The 23,237-nt window shown below is 47.8% G+C and overlaps 1 long non-coding RNA gene across 1 annotated transcript in view; it reads right to left on the minus strand.

Annotated features, from left to right (window-relative positions):
- Positions 1–3,038: 3,038 nt before the first annotated feature.
- LOC132208045 (uncharacterized) overlaps positions 3,039–23,237 on the minus strand; it is a 122,542-nt gene continuing 102,343 nt past the window's right edge. The window contains exon 7 of the long non-coding RNA XR_009444159.1: positions 3,039–3,219. This is a non-coding gene — a long non-coding RNA (uncharacterized LOC132208045). The remainder of the gene's footprint in view (positions 3,220–23,237) is intronic.

Consider the following 23,237-nt stretch of genomic DNA (forward strand, 5'->3'; position numbering starts at 1 on the left):
CGCAGAGTCGTCTTGCTTTGTCTCTGAGTCTGTGGTCCCGAATGATATCTAAAACCAGGTCATCTCTCTTTCCACATTAAGCAGAGGTTCACCTGCACATCTGCCAATGTGGTATACTGCATCCACTGTACCCGGTGCGGCTTCCTCTACATTGGGGAAACCAAGCGGAGGCTTGGGGACCGCTTTGCAGAACACCTCCGCTCAGTTCGCAACAAACAACTGCACCTCCCAGTCGCAAACCATTTCCACTCCCCCTCCCATTCTCTTGATGACATGTCCATCATGGGCCTCCTGCACTGCCACAATGATGCCACCCGAAGGTTGCAGGAACAGCAACTCATATTCCGCCTGGGAACCCTGCAGCCATATGGTATCAATGTGGACTTCACCAGTTTCAAAATCTCCCCTTCCCCTACTGCATCCCTAAACCAGCCCAGTTCGTCCCCTCCCCCCACTGCACCACACAACCAGCCCAGCTCTTCCCCCCCACCCACTGCATCCCAAAACCAGTCCAACCTGTCTCTGCCTCCCTAACGGGTTCTTCCTCTCACCCATCCCTTCCTCCCACCCCAAGCCGCACCCCCAGCTACCTACTAACCTCATCCCACCTCCTTGACCTGTCCGTCTTCCCTGGACTGACCTATCCCCTCCCTACCTCCCCACCTACACCCTCTCCACCTATCTTCTTTACTCTCCATCTTCGGTCCGCCTCCCCCTCTCTCCCTATTTATTCCAGTTCCCTCCCCCCATCCCCCTCTCTGATGAAGGGTCTAGGCCCGAAACGTCAGCTTTTGTGCTCCTGAGATGCTGCTTGGCCTGCTGTGTTCATCCAGCCTCACATTTTATTATCTTCCATCTCTCTTGTGAGCTTGTTATTCTAAACTGGACATTGCGGTTTCTTTACTCAGAGAGTAGTCAGCGAATGGAACGCTTTGCTTGCAACGGTGGTAGATTCGCCAACTTTCGGTACATTTAAGTCGTCAATGGAAAAGCACATGGACGTACATGGAATAGTGTAGGTTAGATGGGCTTCAGATCGGTATGACAGGTCGGCACAACATCGAGGGGCGAACGGCCTGTACTGCGCTGTAATGTTCTATGTTCTAATGGTCTCTTCATTACAGAAAAGAGGTGATTGCATTTGAGCATGTGTGGAGGACATTCATCAGGATGTTCTGAGGGGGTGAAGCATTTTAACTCGATGGAGAGTCTGGATAAGTTTGAGATAATAGGAACTGTCAATGCTGGAGTCTGAGATAACACAGCGTGGAGCTGGAGGAACACTGCAGGCCAGGCAGCATCACTGTTTTATCTGGATAAGGTTGGCTTGTTTTCTTCCGAACAGAGAAGGTTGAAGAAGGTCCTGAAAAAACGGTCTGCGTTCTGATGGGTCTAGGCGAGGGAAGCAGAACGACCATTCATGGAGTGGGAGGTCGGGGGGTTGGGGGGGAAGAGATACATACATTTAAGCTAAAAGGCTCAGAAGGAATTTCAGGAAAGAAAAGACACCCAGAAGGTGCTGGGTGTTTGGAATTCATTGTCTGGGACTTTAGTTGAGGTGGTGGATAATCTTTTCACATTAAAGAAAAAGGGTTGGTGCAGCACTTAAAATGAAATAACATTCAAGGCAAAGGGCCTATTGCTAAAACATGAGCCGAATGTGAACTTAGTGTGGCTTCAGTGGTTACAGACACAATGGAATGAAGTGCTTGTTCAATTCACACGGATGATCCCTGGAATGGTAGGCTGAACCTATGATGAATGGCTAAGGATCCTGGGATTGTACTCACTGCAGTTTAGAAAGTTGAGGGGAGAACTCATAAAAACTTACAAGATAATGTCTGGTTTAGAAGAGGTGGACGCTAGGAGGTTGTTTCCGTTAGCAGGGGAGACGAGGACCCGTGGGCACAGCCTTAAAATTCGAGGGGGTCAATTTAAAACTGAAATCAGACGACATTTCTTCAGGCAGAAAGTGGTGGGCTTGTGGAATTCATTGCCGCAGAGTGCAGTGCAGGCCGGGATGTTGGATGCCTTCAAGGCAGAGATCGACAAATTCTTGATCTCAAAAGGAATCAAGGGCTATGCGGAGAGTGCAGGGAAGTGGTGTTGAAATGCCCATCAGCCATGATTTAAATGGTGGAGTGGACTTGATGGGGCGAATGGCCTTACCTCCACTCCTATGTCTCATGGCCTTCTGGTCTAATTCTGGAGAATTCTCTTATTCTATGATTCTGGAGCAGGGGACAGTGAGTGGACAGCACAGGACAGTTCACTTAACTTCTCTTTTACCAATCTTCTATCTGCCTCCCCACTTCTCCCTATTTTTTTCAGAATCCCCTTCTCCTCCCCCATTTTTGAAGAAGGGTCTCGACCCGAAACGTCAGCTTTCTTGCTTCTCTGATGCTGCTCGGCCCGCTGTGTTCATCCAGTTCTACACCTTGTTCTCTCAGATTCTCCAGCATTGGCAAGTTCCTACGATCTCTTGAGGAAGCTTACTTGTTTTTGCACCCAAACTGTGGTGAGAATGTGGAACGCACCGACTGTGTGGGTGGTAGAGGCAGAAAGCATGATAACATTTAACAAGTCTGTGATTGGGCATTTGCGATGCCAAGGCATACAAGGCTCTGGGTCGAGTGCTGGGAAATGTGATGAGAATAGTTCGGGACTTGCATCTTGTGAGGGCACATACAATTTGCTGAAGGGTCTGTTCCATTGCCATAGCACTCTATTATGCTGTCCCTCAATGATCCTATGACAAGTAAGTGAAGGTTTACAGAAACAGATAGTTTTCAAGGACAATGCCAAGAGGAAAAGTGATGCGCAGGCAAAGTGCATGTAAGAATTTAACCAAGGATTAACACCATTGAAGAACTGGAATTTGTGCCAATGCACCAAACCTGCAGATGAAAATGCAGTGTCCAGTTTGATTGCAAACTGCAACAACCACCAGTTAGTAACATGATCAATGGAAATATCTGAATGCCTGTTGTTGTGATCTCAAGCATTTACCTGCGTCGAGTGAAATCCACCACCATAGTTCTGTTGCATCGTTAGCCACCTCGCAATCGGTGTTGCATAGTCAATATCATTCCTTGACAACGCTTGAAGCAAGGCATAAGCAGTGGTTTCCACAGTCATCGCAGAAGCCTCTGCTGCTTCAATTGGATACGGCTTCTCGTCCTCCAACAATGGAGGCTTTCCAGGAACCAACATCACAATCTGTCATTTGAGAAAGGGATTAGCTGAGAATAAAGTTTACATCATATAGATTTTTGTTTGCATTTCACCAACACAACAATGGTTTTGCTGGTCAAGATCCAGCATTATCTCACCACTGATGTCTATAACATTCTCCATACTTTCCGCTCAGTGATGGGTCCTTTTGTTTGGGAAAAATAGGCACCTTCAAATGCAAATGAATCAAGGTGAGCTTTAGTTTCTCATCAGGCTACATGGCAGTTATTACAAGATGTTACGAACAAAAGGTGAAGGAGCAGATGAAACCATTCACCAGTCTGGATGATCTTCTTGCCCTCATCCTGAGGAGGCATCACAGATCTTAACTTACACGCAATTCAAATTATTTCATGCAATGACAAGACTGAATGTTCCGGATACTGCAAATGCCATAGCACCTGGCAGCATCCCACAAACTGTACTGGAACAATGTGCCCCAAGGTCGCCACACCAACAGTAAATGTTTTCCAGTACATTTTTAAACACTTGCAACACTCACATTTCAGAGAAAGATGACCTATCACGCAATCGGCAGACAAATTGTCCTGACCAATTATGACCTCAATGTATTCTCAATCGTCAGCAAAGTAATGCAACATCTGGATGACAGTGCTGTCAAACAGCTGCACAATAAGGTTCAGTTTACTTTTCGTCATGCCACACTTCTCGTAACCTCGTTCAGGATTTACCACAAATATGATCAGAGATCCTGAGCTTGAAAAGGAAGGAAAGTGCAATCTGTCATTTCCACCAAGGCAACTTCTGATTGAATGTGGTGTTAAGCAGAGGAATAGAAAATTGAGTCAGTGGCATTCACTGGATACCTGCACTGGCTGAAGTCATGTCTTCATTTGAACCAAAGTGGAGACATGAACGTTCATTGAATATTGTCCAGGTGTCCAGCAGAATTCATGACTTTTCCAACAGTGAAGTCAACGATGAGAAAATACAGTGAGACTTGGACAACGATCAGGCTTGGCCTTATAAACGATAAGTGACATTTGCACCATACAAGTGCGAAGCAGCAATCAGCTCCAACAAGAGCAAATATGACCATATCACAAAATTCCATGTCCTTACCCTCACATCATCCTTACATTTTTTTAAATGTGCAAGTGTTATCCAAGCCATGCAGGGTAATGGGCCAGGTGTTGGAAATGAGGTTAGAACAATTCAGTGCTTGTCTTTGACTCTCACAGAATCCGTGAGCTTAAGAATTTAATTCTCCTGTACTGTCGCCCACTGAGGTGCTTGGCTATCCACTTAATCAAGGTTAACACTGATCTAAAACTAAACTGGAACGGTTATATAATCAGCAGCTGCCAGGTCCGTGGTACAAACCGCCCTGCTGTGGGACAGGGTCAGGCAAATCCAAGTGAGTGATCGTGGTTGGAGACTCATTCGTTGGGGACATAGTTTCTGTAGCCACATTTGAGATACCAGGGCTGTGTGTTGCTTCCCTGGTACCAAGGTCAAGGACATCTCTGAGTGGTTGCAAGAAATTCTTAAGGGGGAGGGTGAGCAGCCAGAGGCCTTTGTGCACATTGGTACCAATGACGTTGGTAGAAAGAGGGATGAGATCCTGCGGACTGTGTACAAGGAGTTAGCAAAGAGGCTGAAAGGCAGGACCTAGAGGGTAATAATTTATGGGTTGCCACGAGTGCCACATGTTAGTGAGTTAAGTCAGAGAAAGATAGGTGAGATGAATGCATTGGTGAAGGAGCTGGGACTGGGGGCAGGCTTTCAGGTTCATGGATAATTGCGACCGCTTCTTTGGCAAGGGGTGACCTGTGTAAGAGGGATGGGTTGCACCTAAACTGAACGGGAACAAATACCCTCACAGGGAGGTTTGCTAGTGCTACTTGGGAGGATTTAAAGACTGGCAGGCAGCTGGGAACCAGAGCAGCAGGTCGGCAAGTAGATGAATTGATGGCAGGTACATGCTGGGACCAATAAATCAGAAAAGAATGGCAGTCAGAGACAGGTACATGAACATGATGGCACGAACAAGCTGAAATATGTTTATTTCACTGCCAGGAGTATTACAGGTAAGGCAGATGAGCTTAGAGCCTGGATCAGTACATGGGACTCTGATGTTGAGGCCATTACAGAGGCTTGGTTGAGACAGAGACCGGACTGGGTGCTCAATGTTCCAGGGTTTCATTGCTTTAGACAAGATAGAGGGGAAGATAAAAGAAGGAGGTGCACTCCTAACCTGTGGGAAATGTTACATCTGTACCGAGAAAGGACATTCTGGAGGGCTTGCCCACTGAGGCAACAGAGGTAGCGTTCAAAAATAAGATAGACACAATCACTCTGATCAGATTAAACTAATAGCCTGCTCCCCTTTTGCCACTGACACACTGAGGAACAAATATGTAGGCAGCTTTTGAAACAATGCAATAAGTCAGAGTTGTCACAGTCAGTGAATTTAACCTCCCCAGTATTGACTGGGACTCCCTGACAACAAGAGTTTAAATGAGGCTGAATTTGTTAAGTCTATCCAAGAGAGTTTCTTGACACAGTATGTGGATAGAAGATGGGCCATACTGGACGTTGTCCTGGTCAGGTAACTGGTGAGAAGGGTGGGAAAGCATTTTGGAAATAGTGATCACAACTCCTTAAATTTTAAGATTGCTATGAAGAAGTATAAGTCAGGACCTTGGGGGAGAGTAAATTATATCAATTTTAGGTAGGAGCTGGGGAGTGTTAATTGGGAGGAGCTGTCACATTTGCCATATGGGAATTGTTTAAAGGCCTGCTTATGAGTTTAGGATCAGGAAGGAGGAAGGACAACGATGGCAAGGTAAAAGACCCTTGGATAATTGGGGAGGTTGTGAAGTTAGTCAAAAGGGAAAAACAAAAATATGTCAGGTTTAGGAAGCTAAAATCGAACAGGGCTGACATAAAGAAAGCAGAAAAAGAAAGGCGGTCAAATGACCTTGGCAAGGAGGGTTGAAGGAAATCCCAAGGCATTCTGTGCATACATCTAAAACAAGGGGATAAACAGCAAGAAGGTACGACCATTCAGGATAAAGGAGGGAACTTGTGTTTGGAAGCAGAGGATGTGGGCAAGATCCTAAATTAAGTCCGTGCATCACTATTCACTCAGGCGAAGGGTGTGGAGGATAGTGGGATTTGTGTGGAGCATGCTCATGTGATAACAGCATTTTGAAATCAAGAAAGAGCATTAAGGTGGATAAGTCCTCAGGACCCAATGGTATCTCCTCAAGGTTTTTGAGCCAGGTGAGAGAAGAGATTGTCGGGGCATTCAGCAATATCTTTGTATCCTTGGTAGCCACTGGAGGGGTACTGGAGGATTAGCAAGTTGCTAAATGTTCTTCTTCTGTTCAAGAAGGGAAATAGGGTCAATCCAGGAAACACTCGACTAGCGAGTTTCTCATCGTTCATTGGAAGCTATTGGAGAGAATTCTTAGGGATTGTATTTATCTGTATTTGGAACAGCATGGCCTAATTAGGGACAGTCAGCATGGCTTTGTGCAGGGCAGGTCATGTCTTCCTAACTTGACTGAATTTTTTGAGGAGGTGACGAATGTGATCAATGAAGGTAGAGCAGTGGATATTGTTGACATGGATTTTAGCAATACTTTCAACAAGGTACCTCATGATAGGATCATCCAGAAAATTAAGATGCACCGAGTCAATGGTGGCTTGGATGCTTGGATTCACAACTGGCTTGCCCAGAGAAGACAGAGGCAAGAGGTGGAATGGTGCTTTTCAGGCTGTAGATCCAGGACGATTGGTGTTCCGCAGGGATTTGTGCTGGGACCTCTGCTGTTTGTGGTCTATACAAAATGACTGAGGTGAAAATATAGATGTATGGGTTAGCAAGTTTGCAGACAATAGAATGATTGGGAGAATCAGGATGAGTGTAGACGTCATAAAAGGATACAGATCAGTTGCAGAAACGGCAAGTGGATTTTAATCCATTAAATGTTAGATGCTCCACTTTGGGAAATCAACTATTACAGAAAAATATACAGTTAATGGCACCCCTCAGTGCAGAATTGTTAAGGTGGGGATGCAGGTGCACTCAATCTGTTCATTGAGAACTGTCGACGTGCTATCACCTCAATTTCTCTGTTCCCTGCACCAAACCCAACCTACGTCCTGCCCAACTGACTGCCCTCCACGCACTCATATCTCACCCTGACTTTGTTATGAAGCCTGCCGATAAGGTGGTGCTGTTGTGGTCTGGTGAGCTGAAGTCTACCTTGCAGAGGCTGAGCGCCAGCCCTCAGATACCTCCTCCGACTTCTCCTGGACCATGACCGCACCGGGCCATTGTATCTTCTACAGTAACTGATCTTGGTCTATCTGGTGATCTTCCCCCTCTGTTTCCAAGCTGAAAGGCCACAGCTCCCCACAGGTTGCTCCTACGTCCCCCTAAAAATCCACAAATGAGACTGTCCTGGCAGACCCATTGTTTCAGCCTGTTCCTGCCCCACAGAACTCATCTCTTCCGACCTTGACTCAATCTTCTGTCCCCTGGTCCAAGCACTGCCCACGTACATCCAGAAATACTCTGATATTTTACGCAGTTTTAAAACATCAGTTTGCCGGTTCCAGCTGCGTCCTCTTTACCATGAACGTGTAATTCCTTTACACATCCATTCCCCACCAGGAGGTTCTTAGGGCTGTCCCCTTCTTCTTGGAGCAAAGACCTGAACATGCCCCTCCCACCACCACCCTCCTCCACTTGGTCGACCTCATCCTCACCCTCAACAACTTGTTGTTTAACTCCTCTCATTTCCTTCGGGTAAGAGGAGCAGCTCCAGGCACCTGCGTGGGCCCGAGTTAAACCTGTCTCTTCACGGGGTTCGTGGAACATTCCCACCCACAACACTTTCTCCGACACATCAATGATATCATCCGGCTGCTTCTCTCTCTTGTCTGAAATTGGAAAACTTCATCAACTTCGCCTCCAATTTCCATCCTGCCCTCACTTTCACCTGCTCTACCTCTGACTCCACCCTTCCCTTCCTCAACATTTCTGCTTCCATTCCTGGGGGTAGGCTTCGCACTAATTCCATTACAAACTCTCTGACTCTCACAGCTACCTGGTCTATATATCCTCACACCCCACTTTCTGTAAAGACTCCAACCTCTTCTCTCACTTCCTCCATCTCCATCGAACATGTTCTCATGAGGCCAACATCAACAAGGGAGCCTCCAAAATGTCCATCTTCTTCCTCAACTGAGGATTCTCCGGCTCCGTGGTCGACAGGGTCCTCAACTGTGTCCAACCCAGCACTTTTGCCCTCACCTTTTCTCTTCCCTCCGAAGATAGCAATAAGGTTCCACTTGACCTTACCTATCAACCCACATACCCACATCCATACCAACCTCAGGCACCATTTCCACCACCACCAGCAGGATGCCGCCACCAGACACATATTCCCCTCCCCTCCCTTATCCGCCTTAACCGGAGGACCCGGAGGAAATGCAAGCAGACACGGGGAGAACGTGCAAACTTCGCACAGACAATTGCCCGAGGCTGCAGTGCGAACCACTGAGCCACCGTGCTGCCCAGAATCTTGGTGGTGTGGATGAGCAGAGAGATCTCGGTGTCCATGTGCGTAGATCCCTGAAAGTTGCCACGCAGATTGATAGGCTTGTTCAGAAGGCGTACGGCGTGTTAGGTTTTATTGGTACAGAGATTGAGTTTCGGAGCCATGAGGTCATGTTGCAGCTGTACAAAACACTGGTGCGGCCGCGCTTGGACTATTGCGTACAGTTCTGATCGCCACATTATCGGAAGGATTTGGAGGGGGTTTATTAGGATCTTGTCTGGTGTGGAAGGAAGGTCTTATGAGGAAAAGCTTCGGGACTTGAGGCTGTTTTTGTCAGAAGAAGGTGAAGAGGCAACTTAATAGAGACATACAAGATAATCAGAGGATTAGATAGGGTGGACAGCGATAGTCTTTTTCCTCGATGGTGATGGTGAGCACGAGTGGAGATAGGTTTAAATTGAGGGGAGATAGATATGGGACACATGTCAGAGGGAGGTTCTTTATTCAGAGAGTAGTATGGGTGCAGAATGCCCTGCCTGCAACAGGAGTAGATTGCCAAGTTTAAGGGCATTTAAATGAACATTGCTAAATATATGGATGGTAATGGAATAGTGTCGGTTAGATGGGCTTCAGGTTGGATTCACAGGTTGGCGCAACATCGAGGGCCGAAGGGCCTGTACTGCGCTGTAATGTTCTATGTTCTATGTCATAATACTTCAGTGAATTCTGGTTACCCTGCCGTAGGAAGAATGCTGTTAAACTATACAGAGTGCAAAAATAATTACAAAAGGTCATTGCCGGGACTGGAGGGTTTACGAGGAGTGGTGGATCGGCTCGGACTTTTTCCCTGGAGTATCGGAGATGAAGGGGTGACTTCCAGAGGTGTAAAAAATCATGATGGGCATTGATAAGGGGAATAACCAAGGTAGGGGAGTCCAAAGCTAGAAGGGAGCAGGTTCAAATGTGAAAGGGGAAAGATTTAAAAGTGACCCGACCGGCAACTTTTCCCACACAGAGGGTGGTGCGTGAATGCAATGAGCTGCCAACAGACGTGGTAGAGGCAGATAAAATTTCTGTATTTAAAAGACATTTGGACAGGTACACAATGAGGAAAGGTTTAGACGGATACCAAACGCAGGCAAATGGGACCGGTTAAGTTTGGGACACCTGATCAGTACAGATGATTAGGAGTGAGGGTCCTGATTCTGTGCTGTATGACTCTATGAATCTATGACTGAAGAGCTAACTAGGTGTGTGGATGAGGGCAATGCATTTGACACAGTCTACTTGGGCTTCAGCAGAGCTTTTGACAAGATTCCCCATTTGAAGACTGTTAGAACAGGAAACAGTCCATGGGATCCGAGGACACATGTGCACAGGAAATCATAACTCATGTAATTTGAATGAGTTTTTTAAAGTAGTAATGAAGAGCATTGATTGAGGCAGAAACATGGACGTATATGGGTTTCAGTAAGGCGTTCAAGAAGGTTCCTCACAGTAGTCCAGTAGGGAAGTTAAATCACACGGAGCACAGGGAGAGCTAGCCATAGAAGATAGAACATAGAACATTACAGCACAGTACAGGCCCTTCGGCCCTCGATCTTGTGCTGACCTGTCATGCCGATCTCAAGCCCATCTAACCTGCACTATTCCATGTACGTCCATATGCTTGTCCAATGACCACTTAAATGTACCTGAAGTTGGCGAATCTACTACCGTTGCAGGCAAAGCGTTCCATTCCCTTACTACTGTCTGAGTAAAGAAAATACCTCTGACATCTGTCCTGTATCTTTCACCCCTCAATTTAAAACTCTGCCCCCTCGTGCTCGCCATCACCATCCTAGGAAAAAGGCTCTCCCTATCCACCCTATCTCACCCTCTGATTATTTTATATGTTTCAATTAAGTCACCCCTCAACCTTCTTCTCTCTAATGAAGACAGCCTCAAGTCCCTCAGCCTTTCCTCGTAAGACCTTCCCTCCATACCAGGCAACATCCTAGTAAATCTCCTCTGCACCCTTTCCAAAGCTTCCACATCCTTCTTATAATGCGGTGACCAGAACTGTATACAATACTCCAAGTGCGGCCGCACCAGAGTTTTGTACAGCTTCACCATAACCTCTTGGTTCCGGAACTCGATCCCTCTATTAATCAAAGCTAAAACACTGTATGCCTTCTTAACAGCCCTGTCAACCTGGATGGCAACTTTCAAGGATCTGTGTTCATGGACACCGAGATCTCTCTGCTCATCTATACTACTAAGAATCTTACCATTAGCCCTGTACTTTGCCTTCTGGTTACTCCTGCCGAAGTGCATCACCTCACGCTTGTCTGCATTAAACTCCATTTGCCACCTCTCAGCCCAGCTCTGCAGCTTATCTGTGTCTCTCTGCAACCAATCCTTTGTCACGATCCACAACTCCACCTATCTTAGTGTTGTCTGCAAATTTACTAACTCATCCTTTACTGCCCTCATCCAGGTCATTTATAAAAATGACAAACAGCAGTGGACCCAACACCGACCCTTGCGGTACCACCAGAAACTGGTCTCCAGGATGAACGTTTCCCATCAACTACCACCCTCTGTCTTCTTTCAGCAGGCCAATTTCCGATCCAAGCTGCTATATCTCCCACAATTCCATTCCTCTGCATTTTGTACAATAGTCTGTTATGGGGAACCTTATCCAACGCCTTGCTGAAATCCATATACACCACATCAACCGGTTTACTCTCATCTATCTGTTTGGTCACCTTCTCAAAGAACTCAATAAGGTTTGTGAGGCACGACCTACCCTTCACAAAACTGTGCTGACTATCCCTAATCAATTTATTCTTTTCTAGATGATTATAAATCCTGTCCCTTAGAACCTTTTCCAACACTTTACCAACAACTGAGGTAAGGCTCACTGGCCGATAATTACCAGGGTTGTCTCTACTCCCCTTCTTGAACAGGAGAACCACAATTGCTATCCTCCAGTCATCTGGCACTATTCCTGCAGACAATGATGAGTTAAAGATCAATGCCAAAGGCTCGGCAATCTCCTCCCTGGATTCCCCGAGGATCCGAGGATAAATCCCATCCGGCCCAGGGGTCATAGCTGTCTTCACCCTCTGTAGGGTTTCAAATACCTCTTCCTTGTGAACCTCAATCCCACCTAGTCCAGTAGCCTGTATCTCTGTATTCTCCTCGACAACATTGTCGTTTTCTAGAGTGAATACTGTTGAAAAATATTCATTTCACGCTTCCCCTATCTCATCTGACTCCACACACAACTTCCCACTACTATCCTTGATTGGGCCTAATCTTACTTTTCTCATTCTTTTATTTCTTAAATACCGATAGAAAACCTTACGGTTTACCCTGATCCTATCCGCCAACAACTTCTCAAATCTCCTCCTGGCACTTCTGAGCTCTCTCTTTCCGTCTTTCCTGGCTACCTTGTAACCCTCAAGCACCCTGACTGAGCATTCACATCTTATAGTAACAGAAGCCTTCTGCTTCCTCTTGACCAGAGATTCCACTTCCTTCGTAAACCACGGCTCCCGCGCTCTACAGCTTCCTCCCGGCCTGACAGGTACATACTTATCTAGGATACACAGGAACTTTTCCTTGAATAAGCTCTACATTTCTATTGTGCCCATCCCTTGCAGTTTCCTTCCCCATCCTATGCTCCCAAAATCTTGCCAAATCTCATCGGAATTGCCTTTCCCCCAGATAACTCTTGCCCAGTGGTGTACACCTCTACCTTTCCTTCACTAAAGTAAACATAACAGAATTGTGATCGCTGAGGTTGTCAGTTTATTATCTTAGAATTGTGATCGCTATCACCAAGGTGATCACCTACTTCCAAATCTAACACCTGGCCAGGCTCATGACCCAGTTCCAAATCTGATGCGGTCACTGCGCTCCAATTCCATTAGTCACTACATCCCACTTCCCTCAGTCACTGCATCCCACTTCACTCAGTCACTGCACCCCAAGGCCCGTCAGGCACTGCATCCCTATTACCTCATTCACTCCTTCCCATTACGTCAGTCACTGCATCCCATTTCACTCAGTCACTACATCCCACTTCACTCAGTCACTACCTCCCATTACCCTCAGTCACTGCATCCCATTTCCCACGGTCACATCATCCCATTTCACTCAGTGACTGCATCCCATTTCACTCAGTCACTGCCTCCCATTTCAGTGAGTCACACCCTCCCATTTCAGTGAGTCACACACTCCCATTTCAGACAGTCACTGCATCCCATGTCCCCAGAGTCACTGCGTCCCATTACACTCAGTCACTGCATCCTATTTCCCTCAGTCACTGCATCACATTTCACTCAGTCTCTGCTTCCAATTTCCCTCAGTCACTGCAACCCATTTCACACAGTCACTGCATCTCCTTCCCCTCAGTCACTGAATCTCATTTCCCTCAGTCACTGCATCTCATTTCCCTCAGTCACTGCATCTCATTTCCCTCAGTCACTACATCCCATTACACTCAGTCACTGCATCCTATTTCCCTCAGTCACTGCATCCCAATTCACTCAGTCACTGCATCCCATTTCACGCAGCCACTGCATCCCATTTCACTCAGTCACTACATCCCATTACACTCAATCACTACATCCCATTACACTCAGTCACGGCGTCCCATTTCACTCAGTCACTGCATCCCATTTCAGTCAGTCACTGCATCTCATTTCAATCAGTCAATGCATCCCATTTCACTCAGTCAGTGCATCCCATTTCACTCAGTCACTGCATCACATTCCCCTCAGTCACTGCATCCCATTTCATTCAGTCACTGCACCCCAGTTCACTCAGTCAGTGCATCCCATTTCCCTCAGTCACTGCGTCCCATTTCCCTCAGTCACTGCAACCTATTTCCCACAGTCACTGCATCTGCTTTCCCTCAGTCACAGCATCCCAATTCACTGAGACAGTGAATCTCATTGAACTGAAACGGTGCATCCCCTTACCCTCAGTCACAGCATTCCATTTCCCAGAGTCACTGCATCTCCTTCCCCTCAGTCACTGCATCTCATTTCCCTCAGTCACTGCATCCCATTTAACTCAGCCACTGCATCCCATTTCACTCAGTCATTGCATCCTTTTTCACTCAGTCACTGCATCCCATTTGACTCAGTCACTGCATCCTATTTAACGGAGACGTTGAATCCTATTCAACTGAGACAGTGCATCCATTTCCATCAGTCACCGCACCCGATTCCCGACAGTCACCGCATTCCATTTCCCTCAGTCACCGCATCCCATTTGCCTCAGTCACCGCATCCCATTTCACTCAGTCACGCATCCCATTTCCATCAGTCACTGCACCCCATTTCACTCAGTCACTGCATCACATTACCCTCAGTCACGGCATCCAATTACCCTCAGTCACGGCATCCCATTTCACTCATTCACAGCTTCCCATTTCACTCAGTCACTGCATGCCATTTCCCACAGGGACGGCATCTCCTTTCCATCAGTCAACGCATCACATTTCACTCAGTCACTGCATCCCATTTCATTCAGTCACTGCATCCATTTCCCCACAGTCTCCGCATCACATTTCACAGAGACACGGCGTCCCATTTCACTTAGCCACTGCAACCCGTTACCCTCAGTCACAGCTTCCCGTTTCCACAGTCACTGCATCCCATCTCCACGGTCACTTGCACCCATTTCATTCAATCACTGACTCCCATTTCCATCACTCACTGCATCCCATTTCCAAAAGTCACTGCATCCTATTTCCCTCAGTAACTGCATCCCATTTTCCTCAGTCACTGCATCCCATTTCCATCAGTCAGTGCATCCCATTTCCCTCAGTCACTGCATCCCATTTCCCTCAGTCAGTGCATCCCATTTCCCTCAGTCAGTGCATCCCATTTCACTCAGTCCGTGCATCCCATTTGCATCAGACACTGCATTTAATCTCCATCAGTCACTGCATCCCACTTCACACAGTCATTGCAGCTCATTTCACTCAGTCACTGCATCCTATTTCCCTCAGTCACTGCATCCCAATTCACTCAGTCACTGCATCCCATTTCACGCAGCCACTGCACCCCACTTCACTCAGTCACCGCATCCCATTTCACTCAGTCACTGCATCCCATTTCACTCAGTCACTACATCCCATTACACTCAGTCACGGCGTCCCATTTCACTCAGTCACTGCCTCCCACTTCACGCAGTCACTGCCTCCCACTTCACGCAGTCACTGCCTCCCACTTCACGCAGTCACTGCCTCCCATTTCAGTCAGTCACTGCATCCCATATCACTCAGGCACTGCATCCCATTTCCATCAGTCACTGCATCCCATTTCCTTCAGTCACTGCATCCCATTACACTCAGTCACTGCATCCCATTTCACTCAGTCACTGCATCCCTTCTAACGGAGACAGTGAATCCTATTCAACTGCAACAGTGAATCCATTTCGATCATCACCACACCCAATTCCCCACAGTCACGGCATCACATTACACTCAGTCACTGCATCCCATTTCTCTCAGTCAGTGCGTCCCATCTCCCTCAGTTTGGGCGTCCCATTTCACTCAGTCACTACATCCCATTTCACGCAGCCACTGCATCCCATTTCACGCAGCCACTGCACCCCATTACACTCAGTCACTGCATCCCATTACCGTCAGCCACTGCATCCCATTACCGTCAGCCACTGCATCCCATTTCCCTCAGCCACTGCATCCCATTTCCCTCAGCCACTGCATCCCATTTCCCTCAGTCACTGCATCCCATTTCATTCAGTCACTGCATCCCATTTCATTCAGTCACTGCACCCCAGTTCACTCAGTCAGTGCATCCCATTTCCCTCAGTCACTGCGTCCCATTTCCCTCAGTCACTGCAACCTATTTCCCACAGTCACTGCATCTGCTTTCCCTCAGTCACAGCATCCCAATTCACTGAGACAGTGAATCTCATTGAACTGAAACGGTGCATCCCATTACCATCAGTCACAACATTCCATTTCCCAGAGTCACTGCATCTCCTTTCCCTCAGTCAGTGCATCCCATTACCCTCAGTCACTGCATCCCATTTCACTCAGCCACTGCATCCCATTTCACTCAGTCATTGCATCCTTTTTCACTCAGTCACTGCATCCCATTTGACTCAGTCACTGCATCCTATTTAACGGAGACGTTGAATCCTGTTCAACTGAGACAGTGCATCCATTTCCATCAGTCACCGCACCCGATTCCCGACAGTCACCGCATTCCATTTCCCTCAGTCACTGCATCCCATTTCCCTCAGTCACCGCATCCCATTTCACTCAGTCACCGCATCCCATTTCCATCAGTCACGCATCCCATTTCCATCAGTCACTGCATCCCCGTTCACTCAGTCACAGCATCCCAGTTCACTCAGTCACAGCATCCCAGTTCACTCAGTCACGGCATCCAATTACCCTCAGTCACGGCATCCAATTACCCTCAGTCACGGCATCCCATTTCACACAGTCACTGCATCCCAGTTTACTCAGTCGCTGCATCCCATTCCCCTCAGTCACTGCATCTCCTTTCCCTCAGTCACTGCATCCCATTTCCATCAGTCACAGCACCCCATTTCACTCAGTCATTGCAGCCCATTTCACTCATTCACAGCTTCCCATTTCACTCATTCACAGCTCCCCATTTCACTCAGTCACTGCATGCCATTTCCCACAGTGACGGCATCTCCTTTCCATGAGTCAACGCATCACATTTCACTCAGTCACTGCATCCCATTTCATTCAGTCACTGCATCCATTTCCCCACAGTCTCCGCATCACATTTCACAGAGACACGGCGTCCCATTTCACTTAGCCGCCTCAACCCGTTACCCTCAGTCACAGCATCCCGTTTCCACAGTCACTGCATCTCCTTTCCCCAAGTCACTGCATCCCATCTCCACTGTCACTTGCACCCATTTAATTCAATCACTGCATCCCATTTCCAAAAGTCACTGCATCCTATTTCCCTCAGTCACTGCATCCCATTTCCCTCAGTCACTGCATCCCATTTCCCTCAGTCACTGCATCCCATTTAACGGAGACAGTGAATCCTATTCAACTGAGACAGTGAATGTATTTCCATCAATCACCACATCCAAAGCCACACAGTCACGGCATCCCATTTCACTCAGTCACTGCATCCCATTTCTCTCAGTCACTACATCCCATTTCCACAGTCATTGAATCCAATTTCACTCTCTCACTGCATCCCATTTCCATCAGTCACTGCATCCGATTTCCCTCAGTCACTGCATCCCATTTCCCTCAGTCACTGCATCCCATTTCCCTCAGTCAGTGGATCCCATTTCCCTCAGTCAGTGCAGCCCATTTCACTCAGTCAGTGCATCCCATTTCAGTCAGTCACTGCATCCCATTTCAGTCAGTCACTGCATCCCATTTCAGTCAGTCACTGCATTCCAGTTCACTCAGTCGCTGCATCCCATTCCCCTCAGTCACTGCATCCCATTCCCCTCAGTCAGTGCATCCCATTTCCAACAGACCCTGCAGCCCATTTAGCAGTCACTGCATCCCATTTCACTCAGTCACTGCATCCCCGTTCACTCAGTCACAGCATCCCAGTTCACTCAGTCACGGCATCCAATTACCCTCAGTCACGGCATCCAATTACCCTCAGTCACGGCATCCCATTTCACACAGTCACTGCATCCCAGTTTACTCAGTCGCTGCATCCCATTCCCCTCAGTCACTGCATCTCCTTTCCCTCAGTCACTGCATCCCATTTCCATCAGTCACAGCACCCCATTTCACTCAGTCATTGCAGCCCATTTCACTCATTCACCGCTTCCCATTTCACTCATTCACAGCTCACCATTTCACTCAGTCACTGCATGCCATTTCCCACAGTGACGGCATCTCCTTTCCATGAGTCAACGCATCACATTTCACTCAGTCACTGCATCCCATTTCATTCAGTCACTGCATCCATTTCCCCACAGTCTCCGCATCACATTTCACAGAGACACGGCGTCCCATTTCACTAAGCCGCCTCAACCCGTTACCCTCAGTCACAGCATCCCGTTTCCACAGTCACTGCATCTCCTTTCCCCAAGTCACTGCATCCCATCTCCACTGTCACTTGCACCCATTTAATTCAATCACTGCATCCCATTTCCAAAAGTCACTGCATCCTATTTCCCTCAGTCACTGCATCCCATTTCCCTCAGTCACTGCATCCCATTTCCCTCAGTCACTGCATCCCATTTCCCTCAGTCACTACATCCCATTTCCCTCAGTCACTGCATCCCATTTAACGGAGACAGTGAATCCTATTCAACTGAGACAGTGAATGTATTTCCATCAATCACCACATCCAAAGCCACACAGTCACGGCATCCCATTTCACTCGGTCACTGCATCCCATTTCTCTCAGTCACTACATCCCATTTCCACAGTCAATGCATCCAATTTCACTCTCTCACTGCATCCCATTTCCATCAGTCACTGCATCCTATTTCCCTCAGTCACTGCATCCCATTTCCCTCAGTCACTGCATCCCATTTCCCTCAGTCAGTGGATCCCATTTCCCTCAGTCAGTGCAGCCCATTTCACTCAGTCAGTGCATCCCATTTCAGTCAGTCACTGCATCCCATTTCAGTCAGTCACTGCATCCCATTTCAGTCAGTCACTGCATTCCAGTTCACTCAGTCGCTGCATCCCATTCCCCTCAGTCACTGCATCCCATTCCCCTCAGTCAGTGCATCCCATTTCCAACAGACCCTGCAGCCCATTTAGCAGTCACTGCATCCCATTTCACTCAGTCACTGCATCCCCGTTCACTCAGTCACAGCATCCCAGTTCACTCAGTCACAGCATCCCAGTTCACTCAGTCACTGCATCCCAGTTCACTCAGTCACTGCATCCCATTTCACACAGTCACTGCATCCCAGTATACTCAGTCGCTGCATCCCATTCCCCTCAGTCACTGCATCTCCTTTCCCTCAGTCACTGCATCCCATTTCCATCAGTCACAGCACCCCATTTCACTCAGTCATTGCAGCCCATTTCACTCATTCACAGCTTCCCATTTCACTCATTCACAGCTCCCCATTTCACTCAGTCACTGCATTCCATTCCCCTCAGTCACTGCATCCCATTCCCCTCAGTCACTGCATCCCATTTCCCTCAGTCACTGCATCCCATTCCCTCAGTCACTGCATCCCATTTCACTCATCACTGCATCCCAGTTCACTCAGTCGCTGCATCCCATTCCCCTCAGTCACTGCATCCCATTCCCCTCAGTCAGTGCATCCCATTTCCAACAGACCCTGCAGCCCATTTAGCAGTCACTGCATCCCATTTCACTCAGTCACTGCATCCCCGTTCACTCAGTCACAGCATCCCAGTTCACTCAGTCACAGCATCCCAGTTCACTCAGTCACTGCATCCCATTTCACTCAGTCACTGCATCCCATTTCACTCAGTCACTGCATCCCATTTCACTCAGCCTCTGCATCCCATTTCACTCAGTCACTGCATCCCATTTCACACAGTCACTGCATCACATTTCACACAGTCACTGCATCCCAGTTTACTCAGTCGCTGCATCCCATTCCCCTCAGTCACTGCATCTCCTTTCCCTCAGACACTGCATCCCATTTCCATCAGTCACAGCACCCCATTTCACTCAGTCATTGCAGCCCATTTCACTCATTCACAGCTTCCCATTTCACTCATTCACAGCTCCCCATTTCACTCAGTCACTGCATGCCATTTCCCACAGTGACGGCATCTCCTTTCCATGAGTCAACGCATCACATTTCACTCAGTCACTGCATCCCATTTCATTCAGTCACTGCATCCATTTCCCCACAGTCTCCGCATCACATTTCACAGAGACATGGCGTCCCATTTCACTTAGCCGCCTCAACCCGTTACCCTCAGTCACAGCATCCCGTTTCCACAGTCACTGCATCTCCTTTCCCCAAGTCACTGCATCCCATCTCCACTGTCACTTGCACCCATTTAATTCAATCACTGCATCCCATTTCCAAAAGTCACTGCATCCTATTTCCCTCAGTCACTGCATCCCATTTCCCTCAGTCACTGCATCCCATTTCCCTCAGTCACTGCATCCCATTTCCCTCAGTCACTGCATCCCATTTCCCTCAGTCACTGCATCCCATTTGCATCAGTCACTGCATCCCATTTGCATCAGTCACAGCATCCCATTTGCATCAGACACTGCATTCAATCTCCATCAGTCACTGCATCCCACTTCACACAGTCATTGCAGCTCATTTCACTCAGTCACTGCATCCCATTTCACTCATTCACTGCATCCCATTTGCATCAGACACTGCATTCAATTTCCATCAGTCACTGCATCTCACTTCACTCATTCACTGCATCCCATTTCCCACAGTCACTGCATCCCATTTCACTCAGTCACTGCATCCCATTTCAGACAGTCACTGCATCCCATTTCAGACAGTCACAGCATCACATTTCACACAGTCACTTCATCTCGTTTCCCACAGTCACTGCATCCCATTTCCCACAGTCACTGCATCCCATTTCCGTCAGTCACTGCATCCCATTTCACGCAGTCACTGCATCCCATTTCTCGCAGTCACTGCATCCCATTTCACGCAGTCACTGCATCCCAATTCACTCAGTCACTACAACCCATTTCCCACAGTCGTTGCAGCCAATTTCACTCTCTCACTGCATTCAATTTCCATCCGTCAGTGCATTCAATTTCCGTCAGTCACTGCATCGCATTTCACTCAGTCAGGTCATCCTATTTCACTCAGTCGGGGCATCCTATTTCACTCAGTCGGGGCATCCTATTTCACTCAGTCACTGCATCCCATTTTTCTCAGTCACTGCATCCCATTTCATGCAGTCACTGCATCCCATTTCACGCAGACACTGCATCCCATTTCACGTAGACACTGCATCCCATTTCACGCAGTCACTGCATCACATTTCAGGCAGTCACTGCATCCCATTTCCCACAGTCACTGCATCCCACTTCACACAGTCACTGCATCCCATTTCACTCAGTCACTGCATCCCATTTCACTCAGTCACTGCATCCCATTTCACTCAGTCACTGCATCTCACTTCACTCATTCACAGCATCCCATTTCCCACAGTCACTGCATCCCATTTCACTCAGTCACTGCATCCCATTTCACTCAGTCACTGCATCCCATTTCACACAGTCACTGCATCACATTTCACACAGTCACTGCATCACATTTCACACAGTCACTGCATCCCATTTCCCACAGTCACTGCATCCCATTTCACGCAGACACTGCATCCCATTTCACGCAGACACTGCACCATATTTCACGCAGTCACTGCATCACATTTCACGCAGTCACGGCATCACATTTCACGCAGTCACGGCATCACATTTCACTCTGCAACTGCATCACATTTCACTCTGTCACTGCATCCTATTTCACGCAGTCACTGCATCCCATTTCACACAGTCACTGCATCCCGTTTCTCATCTGACGCTTCATTCAAGTTCCGTCAGGTACTGCATCCCATTTCACTCAGCCACTGCATCCCATTTCACTCAGCCACTGCATCCCACATCACTCAGTCACTGCATCCCATTTCAGTCAATCACTGCCTCCCATTTTCCTCAGTCACTGCAACCCATTTCCCACAGTCACTGCGTCTCCTTTCCCTCAGTCACCGCATCCCATTTCACTCAGTCAGCGCATCCCATTTCACTCAGTCACTGAATTCCATTTAACTGAGACAGTGAATCTCATTGAACTGAGACGGTGCATCCCATTACCCTCAGTCACAGCATTCCATTTCCCACAGTCACTTCATCTCCTTTCCCTCAGTCACTGCATCTCATTTCCCTCAGTCAATGCATCTCATTTCCCTCAGTCAATGCATCTCATTCCCCTCAGTCAATGCATCTCATTCCCCTCAGTCACTGCATTCTATTTCCCTCAGTCACTGCATTCCATTTCACTCAGCCACTGCATCCCATTTCACTCAGCCACTGCATCCCATTTCACTCAGCCACTGCATCCCATATCACTCAGTCGCTGCATCCCATTCCCCTCAGTCACTGCATCTCCTTTCCCTCAGTCACTGCATCCCATTTCCATCAGTCACAGCACCCCATTTCACTCAGTCATTGCAGCCCATTTCACTCATTCACAGCTTCCCATTGCACTCATTCACAGCTCCCCATTTCACTCAGTCACTGCATGCCATTTCCCACAGTGACGGCATCTCCTTTCCATGAGTCAACGCATCACATTTCACTCAGTCACTGCATCCCATTTCATTCAGTCACTGCATCCATTTCCCCACAGTCTCCGCATCACATTTCACAGAGACACGGCGTCCCATTTCACTTAGCCGCCTCAACCCGTTACCCTCAGTCACAGCATCCCGTTTCCACAGTCACTGCATCTCCTTTCCCCAAGTCACTGCATCCCATCTCCACTGTCACTTGCACCCATTTAATTCAATCACTGCATCCCATTTCCAAAAGTCACTGCATCCTATTTCCCTCAGTCACTGCATCCCATTTCCCTCAGTCACTGCATCCCATTTCCCTCAGTCACTGCATCCCATTTCCCTCAGTCACTGCATCCCATTTCCCTCAGTCACTGCATCCCATTTGCATCAGTCACAGCATCCCATTTGCATCAGACATTGCATTCAATCTCCATCAGTCACTGCATCCCACTTCACACAGTCATTGCAGCTCATTTCACTCAGTCACTGCATCCCATTTCACTCAGTCACTGCATCCCATTTCACTCATTCACTGCATCCCATTTGCATCAGACACTGCATTCAATTTCCATCAGTCACTGCATCTCACTTCACTCATTCACTGCATACCGTTTCCCACAGTCACTGCATCCCATTTCCCTCAGTCACTGCATCCCATTTCCCTCAGTCACTGCATCCCATTTCCCTCAGTCACTGCATCCCATTTGCATCAGTCACAGCATCCCATTTGCATCAGACACTGCATTCAATCTCCATCAGTCACTGCATACCACTTCACACAGTCATTGCAGCTCATTTCACTCAGTCACTGCATCCCATTTCACTCAGTCACTGCATCCCATTTCACTCATTCACTGCATCCCATTTGCATCAGACACTGCATTCAATTTCCATCAGTCACTGCATCTCACTTCACTCATTCACTGCATACCGTTTCCCACAGTCACTGCATCCCATTTCACTCAGTCACTGCATCCCATTTCAGACAGTCACAGCATCACATTTCACACAGTCACAGCATCACATTTCACACAGTCACTTCATCTCGTTTCCCACAGTCACTGCATCCCATTTCCCACAGTCACTGCATCCCATTTCCGTCAGTCACGGTATCCCATTTCACCCAGTCACTGCATCCGAATTCACTCAGTCACTACAACCCATTTCCCACAGTCGTTGCAGCCGCTTTCACTCTCTCACTGCATTCAATT

Source organism: Stegostoma tigrinum, unplaced genomic scaffold (assembly GCF_030684315.1).
Source record: "Stegostoma tigrinum isolate sSteTig4 unplaced genomic scaffold, sSteTig4.hap1 scaffold_264, whole genome shotgun sequence".
In the NCBI taxonomy this organism is placed as follows: Eukaryota; Metazoa; Chordata; class Chondrichthyes; order Orectolobiformes; family Stegostomatidae; genus Stegostoma; species Stegostoma tigrinum.